Source organism: Camellia sinensis, chromosome 8, assembly GCF_055761805.1.
Source record: "Camellia sinensis isolate YWXY chromosome 8, ASM5576180v1, whole genome shotgun sequence".
NCBI classification, from domain to species: Eukaryota; Viridiplantae; Streptophyta; class Magnoliopsida; order Ericales; family Theaceae; genus Camellia; species Camellia sinensis.
In genome coordinates this window covers 107,563,668-107,572,366 of record NC_138968.1, presented here as the reverse complement: position 1 = coordinate 107,572,366, position 8,699 = coordinate 107,563,668, and the positions used below count along the sequence as shown (strand labels likewise).

Here is an 8,699-nt window from a genome sequence, read left to right as displayed (position 1 = left end):
TTAATATTTTATCTGGTAGTATATAGAAAATTTATAAATTAATTTTTATGTTTATAACTTTTAAAATTATTAGTTTAAAAAAATTAATATATACAAATATATATATATATATATATATAAATCTATTTAGTAGAATTTTAATAATTTGTATTAACAAAATTAAATTTGATTAAATGAGATTAAATGACTTACAATCCGCTCCCCGTATCTAAGGGTAAAGTATCATGATGGCCAGTAACTGAAGTTACTTCCAGCCAATTCTTAAGCAAATAAATAAACGCGAGCGAAAAAATATTTAAGTGAGGGTACTAAAATAATCATTGGAACTTCTATTTTTATAACATATTTATTGACCAAAAAGGCTGATATTTACATATGAAGAAAAGAATTATAAATACTATAAAAGTGCTATGTGTGTCTATTCTGCAGCCCCGCGTCTAAGACTCTCCAAAAGCTATTTCTGAATTGCATTGTTTCCTAAAAATCAGTAAACAACTATAAACACATGGCAAAGTGAGAAATATTATACTAAGAGCATAAGTGCATAAAATTCACCATGGATAATTATTGGCTAAACAAAACTTGATATTAAAATACAGAGTATATAATACAGAGATCATTTGACATATAATACAGAAATCATATAAACAAAATAATCATAACCACGGTACAGAACGGAATAGATGTATGGACTCAAGAGGTGGCTCGTACGAACTCTTGAGGTGGCTCCCACAATAGCGTAACACTTAGCTCCGTACAACACTATGTTCTACACCAGAATTTAGAGGCTGGATGGATCCATAACAAACAGAGGACCACAAAGTGATCAAACAGAGGCCAATGGTTATTTAAATCCCCCAAGGAATGGGACTCCCGTGGGGGCACTTACAGAAAATGATTGTTTCCAAGATCATTGTCAAATATTTTCTAAAACTTAAACAAACATATCCACAAGTTTCAATTTAAGCAAATAAAGGTCAGAAAATAATCCACGTAATCGAAATATTAATATAATTTATAAAACACAAATTACGTAAAATAAATTATGGTAACCCAAAACATACGTAAAATATATTATGGTGACTCAATATATAATATAACTCACCTTAAAATTGATACCTCACTTTTTTTTTTCCACTATCAATAACCTTCTTTGACTTCCAGTATTATCTTTCCATTTCTTTGTTCATTTTCCTTCCCCCATCCTGAGCAAATCCCCTCCTTTATATAGAAAGGCAAACGTGGACACCAAGACTGCCCACACGTCTCCTCCTTAGTCATTTATTAATTCATGCTTATCTTGATTTTTTTATTTTTTTTTTAAATACATAATCTATTACACTTTATCTCATATTTTACTTTTACGACATATTTAATTAAATATTTAGTGTTTTTTTAATTAAATAATATTAATATTAAATTTAAGGAACAACTTAAATTTTTGAGTTGTTACACAATAATCACTATAGATAAAATAGAGTATTGTTATGAGAATGCTGAATAATTTCTCTCTTAATTAAATGTAACTTTAAGTCAACAAGTCAACTGAACAAATCCATGGATACTTTAACAACTTTTCATATTTTTTTAACGAAATCAAACACGACCAATTTTTTCACAAATCAAAATTTTTAATTATTAAAAGTTACAGTAATTCATATCAAATCAAAAAGTTACAGTAATTCATATCAAATCAAAATTTTTATTCAAATTTAAAATTAAATTAGATAAAAATAAATTAGAAGAAAATGATGAAAGTTCGAAAATATTTTGAAACCTTCTTATTCTTAAAGATTAGAAATCCGTATGTGTATTATATTCAAATTGTATTTTTAGTTATGAAATTGAAATTAGAAGAAATGTAACTTAAACTTAAATTATTAGATTAATAATAGAAATATCATATTAGTTATTGTTAAATATCACTACACTTCGTATTTAATAATAAAATTATATTTTTTCTTAATTATAACTTTTAAATTTGTATATCTATACTATATATATGCACAAATGTAATAGAGTATAAGAATTCTCCAAACCCTTAATACTAAATTCTTATGGATTCTCTCTCCTACGTGTCACCTCTCAAGTCTCCCATCCCACTTTTTCTATTTTTTAATTATTTGTCAATTAATTAAATCTCAAAAGCCAAAAGGATTATATATATTTAAATAAAATGATAAATATTTAGATATGAACAACAAAGAGGTAAAGATAAAAATATAAAAAAAATAAAATCAAATAAAATAAAAAGATAACTATTCAAATTTCAACCACAAAATAATATAAAGAGTCAAATAAAAGATAAAAAAAAAAACTAAATAAAAAATATTACAAGTCAATTAATTTTAAAAATAAAAGTTAACTATTTATATATGAACAATTAAAAAATATTTAAATAAAAAAATATTACAAGTCAAATAATTTTTAAAATAAAAAGGTAATTATTTATATATGAATAACAAAAAAAATAGAGATGGAAAAATATACTGTAATTTTGATTTGATATGAATTACTGTAACTTTTAATAATTAAAAATTTTGATTTGTGAAAAAATTGGTCGTGTTTGATTTCGTTAAAAAAATATGAAAAGTTGTTAAAGTATCCATGGATTTGTTCAGTTGACTTGTTGACTTAAAGTTACATTTAATTAAGAGAGAAATTATTCAGCATTCTCATAACAATACTCTATTTTATCTATAATGGACACTTAACTATTTATCTCCTAAACTTGCAATACAAAGATAAATAGCTCTCATGGTTTAAATCAATAATAATTTCTCATCGTGCAGGCATCAACCAAATGTACTACTGATTACTCAAAATATATTAGGGGAATAGAAAACAATTCTCAAAAACAAAACCACATGACAAACAATTCTTTCACCATCTTGTTATCATCCTCCACAATTTGCCTCTCCTTTTCCTCACAGTAATGCCAAGTGTTCAAAAAAAATTATTTAGAAAAATATTAACAAAAAAAAAAAGTTGAGTAGAGATTCATTTCAATTATAAATATTATTATACAACAACTAAATTTAAGTCACACATCACATTTTGAGATAAATTTATTGACAATTTTTTTGCATTCCTATCATTTTCATTTTTCACAGCAGATTAACATCAATCGTTCAGTAAAAATATTATAAATTCAGAAATTTTATTTAAAAGTTATTCAAAAATATCAATATATAATTCAAAATCATTTTATACATGCGCTACACTATATAAACTATTAATCTTCACCTAACATCTCATTTTTGACCCAAATCTAAGATAAGATTATGACTTACTGATCATACATTGGGCCCAAACAAACCATTGTCCATTCATTGATCATGGTCATGGTCATGGTCATGGTCATGGTCATACTCATGGTGTAACTCCTCTCCGTGGATTTCTCTACTTCGCTTCTTACTTGATGGGTCATTAGGTCCACTTTTGGATCCAATTTCAATAATCTAAACGGTTCACATTTTAGGATTTGTCGAGTATATCATATCCGTAAAAAATCAAGTCGAACGGATATCGAAAACCACATTTCGGATCATTGAACTAAAAGTTTTATCAAAAAATAAAACTGTTTATTAAATTTGTTTTAATAAAAGATATTTAGTTCGATGATCCAAATACATAGTTTCTAATATTCGATTAACTTAATTTTTACCTCGATAAATTCTAAAATATAGATAATTCAAATCATCAAAATTAAATTCAAATGTGAACTCAATAATCTACCGAATAAGGAGCCGAATAGAAAAATTCAAGGAAAGGATCTTTTCTCCTGTAACACACCCAGCTAGCAAGCTATTAGCCAAACTAGTAATGGGAAACAAACAAAAGTATCCAAAGCATCTGGACTTCCTTGGCCGTGTAACACACCCACCTAGCAAGCTATTAGCCAAAGTAGGAAAACAGAACAGTAGTGGGAAAACAAAACTAAGGTATCCAAAGCATCTACACTTCCTTGCTTGGGTAACACACCCACCTAGGAAGCTATTAGCCAAAATAGTAGTGGGAAAGCAAAACTAACGTATCCAAAGGGTTTTACACTTCGCTGATTTAATTGTCCTTTCAGCCTTCGATTGACAAAAATTAATCCGTGCTATGCTTCCTTGCTTGGGTAACACACCCACCTAGGAAGCTATTAGCCAAAATAGTAGTGGGAAAGCAAAACTAACGTATCCAAAGGGTCTAGACTTCGCTGATTTAATTGTCCTTTCAGCCTTCGATTGACAAAAATTAATCCGCGTTATGCGCCAGATTTTATAAATTAAAAAAAATATATTATAATTATTTTAAAATAATTTAATATTTTATCTTGTGATATATAAAAAATTTATAAATTAATTTTTATATTTATAACTTTTAAAATTATTAGTTTAAAAAAATTAATATATACATATATATATATATATAAATCTATTTAGTACAATTTTGATAATTTGTATTAAAAAAAAATTAAATGAGATTAAATGACTTACAACCCGCTCCTCGTACTCAAGGGTTAAGTATCGTGATGGCCAGTAACTGAAGTTACTTCCGGCCAATTCTTAAGCAAATAAATAAACGTGAGCGAAAAAATATTTAAGTGAAGGTACTAAAATAATCATTGGAGCTTCTATTTTTTATAACATATTTATTGACCAAAAAGGCCGATATTTACATATGAAGAAGAGAATTATAAATACTATAAAAGTGCTATGTATGTCTATTCTGCAGCTCCGCGTCTAAGACTCTCCAAAAGCTATTTCTGAATTGCATTGTTTCCTAAAAATTAGTAAACAACTATAAATACATAGCAGAGTGAGAAATATTATACTAAGAGCATAAGTGCACAAAATTCACCATGGATAATTATTGGCTAAACGAAGCTTGATATTAAAATACAGAGTATATAATACAGAGATCATTTGACATATAACACAGAAATCATATAAACAAAATAATCATAACCACGGTACAGAATGGAACAAATGTATGGACTCAAGAGGTGGCTTGTACGAACTCTTGAGGTGGCTCCCACAATAACGTAGCATTGGTGTTAATAATCACATTTCCATACATACATCAGAGTTAATATTACAAAAGAGGATGTCCCCACCAGGAATGATTTGATGTTTTGGCATTGGTGTTGCATTTTTTTTCTTTTTTTATTGAGTGCCAGGTCATTAGTGGTCCTTTTAGAGTTCTAAAATTAGTGGTCTCTATCTTTGTTGATATTATATTTTGTTATCATATTAATATTATATTTTGTTATCATATTAATAGAATAGAATATATTCCTACAACTCTACACAATTATTAACCCTTTAGACAGTTATGCAACTCAGAAAAGAGCTACTCCCTCCGTTCCAAAATAATGGCCCCTTTTGAGAAATTCAATTTTTTTTAGTAGTATAATTATTACATTTGAAAAAAATTAATTTTCCAAAATGACCCTTTTGATAGTACATTTTTTGAGAATATCAATGTCATAATTGTACTTTTTATATTATTTATTAATTTAAAAGAAAGGCAAAATAAGAAATTTATATTATTTTTGTGCTTGATTTTAGAAGAGGAACTAATATTTTGGGACAATAAAAAATGGAATAAGAGACTAATATTTTGAGACGGATGGAGTACTAAAAAGTGACAACTGTTAAAAAAATAAATAAATGTAAAACAGGGGATAGATAAGAATAAAAAATTATATAAGAAAAACAAGTTAAATTTGAACATTTACGTCACCAAAAAAAATAAAATAAAATAATAAAAAATAAACAAAAACGAAAACCTAGATTATAGTAATCTAAATTCAAGATTACAAAAACCCAATTGGAATTTCGAAAAATAGCACACACACATACACACAATATCAAAGAATGATTATTGATTTTCTTTACTGTTTCCAATCAAAAGTAAAACCAATATTTTCACCAGAAAATAAAATATTTTTTAAAGAACTAATGAAATTTACAATAATACAGGAATTGAGAGAAATGAACGTACAAATCTTTACTTTAGCTGAATTAGGAGAAGAATCCTAAAAACACCCAGAACTGTGCTGAACTTGAAAACAGAAAAAAGACGGATCTTTCACAGATTGAACAATCCTATACCTATGAATGAATTATTGTGGAGACATGGCTATTTTAGCCCCAAATTAGAAATTAAAAAAAAAAAAAGTCAGTAGCCGTTACTGTAGCAAAGGGAGAGAGAAGTGGCCAGCTGTATGTCACTAAGTGGGTAAAAAGACTTTTTTACCCTTCGTTGATGTTTTTCCACAGACCGAAAGGACAACTTCAGTCAATGCCTATCATCTTCAGTCAACTTCTTTTAATTTTTATTTTTTTTTTTTAAATTGTATTTTTTGTAATAATTATATTTATTTCTTTAATTGTAACAATTATAAAATTAAAAGAAAGATGAAATAATAAATATAAAATGATTTAACTTATATTATTTATTTCTGTATAAAATAATTATTCAGTTTCCAGAAGCAAAATATATAATAAAATTTAAAGCAAAAGTTATGCTATTTGTATAATTAAAATGAGACTAATTGTATAATTATTATAAAATATAAAATGAGAGTAATTGTACAATATATTATAAAATATAAAATATTAAAATATAAAATATAATAAAATATTAAATTCAACTTGAAGATAAATTTGTATGGATAATTAATTGATGATTTTAAAAAATAAAATATTAAATTCAACTTGAAGATAAATTTTAAAAAGATTAAACTAAAATATATGGAAATTCTACAACAAACTAACAAAAGATAAGTATAGATCGTTAAAAAAATTATAATCTTTTTGGGATATTTATATCCCAATCTTAATCCTTTTCTTTTATTTAAATATTTTGTTATTTTTTATTTAAATTTTCATTTTGCAGTTCAAATCTAAATAGTTATATTTTTATTTTTGTATATTTTTTCATCTCTATTTTTTTTCTTATTCATATATAAATAATTACCTTTTTATTTTAAAAATTATTTGACTCATATTTTCTTTATTTTAATATTATACTTAAACAAAAGATATATATGGAATTTTATCATATTTAAAATTTGTATGTATAATTAATTGATGATTTTAAAAAATAAAATATTAAATTTCACTTGAAAATAAACTTTAAAAAGATTAAATTCAAATATATGAAAATTCTCTAACAAACTAAGAAAAGATAAATATAGAATGTTAAAAAAATTATTATCTTTTTGGGATATTTATATCCCAATCATAATATTTTTTTTTCTTTAAATATTTTGTTATCTTTTATTTAAATTTTCATTTTGCAGTTCAAATCTAAATAGTTATATTTTTATTTTAGTATATTTTTCCATCTCTATTTTTTTTGTTATTCATATATAAATAATTACCTTTTTATTTTAAAAATTATTTGGCTTGTAATATTTTTTAATTGTTCATATATAAATAGTTAACTTTTATTTTTAAAATTAATTGACTTGTAATATTTTTTATTTAGTTATTTTTTTTTATCTTTTATTTGACTCTTTATATTATTTTGTGGTTGAAATTTGAAAAGTTATCTTTTTATTTTATTTTATTTTATTTTTTTATATTTTTATCTTTACCTCTTTGTTGTTCATATCTAAATATTTATCATTTTATTTAAATATATATAATCCTTTTGGCTTTTGAGATTTTAGTTAATTGACAAATGATTAAAAAATAGAAAAAGTGGGATGGGAGACTTGAGAGGTGACACGTAGGAGAGAGAATCCATAAGAATTTAGTATTAAGGGTTTGAAGAATTCTCATACTCTAGTACATTTGCGCATATATATAGTATAGATATACAAATTTAAAAGTTATAATTAAGGCAAAATACAATTTTATTATTAAATACGAAGTGAAGTGATATTTAACAATAATTAATATGATATTTCTATTATTAATCTAATAATGTAAGTTTAAGTTACATTTTTTCTAATTTCAATTTCATAACTAAAAATACAATTTGAATATAATACACATACGGATTTCTAATCTTTAAGAATAAGAAGGTTTCAAAATATTTTCGAACTTTCATCATTTTCTTTTAATTTATTTTTATCTAATTTGATTTTAAATTTGAATAAAAATTTTGATTTGATATGAATTACTGTAACTTTTTCACTAAATTTTTATCAATTTTTAAAAGAACTTTCATTCTTATCCCAATTTTTTTTCTTTTCACCAATTTTGATGAAAAAATAATAATTTTCAGCGTTTCATTTTTTTAAATTTTTATCAAATTATAATTTGATAAAAATTAAAGGTTAAAGATTTTTTAAATTGGAATTATAATGAAATAACATCTTGAAATAACGATATTTAAAAGTTTTAAATTTACCTAGTTATACAAAAATATAATGTTATATTAAAATCTTGAATTCTCAATAAATTTTCACATTTTCTATAAAATAAAAGGACAAAAAAATAAAATAAAAAATTTGAAGCCCATTTTTTTTACTTCAATTTTATGATTTTCATTGACGAAAACAAAATCCGATCAAAATTTTTGGTACAGAACGGATATAGATATTTCGATTGCAACCATGATCACCAGTAATTCTTCTCCACCATGCAAACTTATAAACAAACACATAAACCTCACTAAAACCAAAACCAAAACCAAACCAACAACAGAGAAAGAGAATCACACAAGAAAAAAAAAAATTTAAAAAAAAATAAATG

At 24.5% G+C, this 8,699-nt stretch overlaps 1 long non-coding RNA gene across 1 annotated transcript; it reads right to left on the bottom strand.

Annotated features, from left to right (window-relative positions):
- Positions 1-309: 309 nt before the first annotated feature.
- LOC145797032 (uncharacterized) lies at positions 310-1,266 on the bottom strand. Its single transcript, XR_014337978.1, has 2 exons — positions 1,106-1,266; positions 310-477 (listed from the first exon to the last, which is right to left on the bottom strand). It is a non-coding gene; the product is annotated as an uncharacterized LOC145797032 (long non-coding RNA).
- Positions 1,267-8,699: the final 7,433 nt, after the last annotated feature.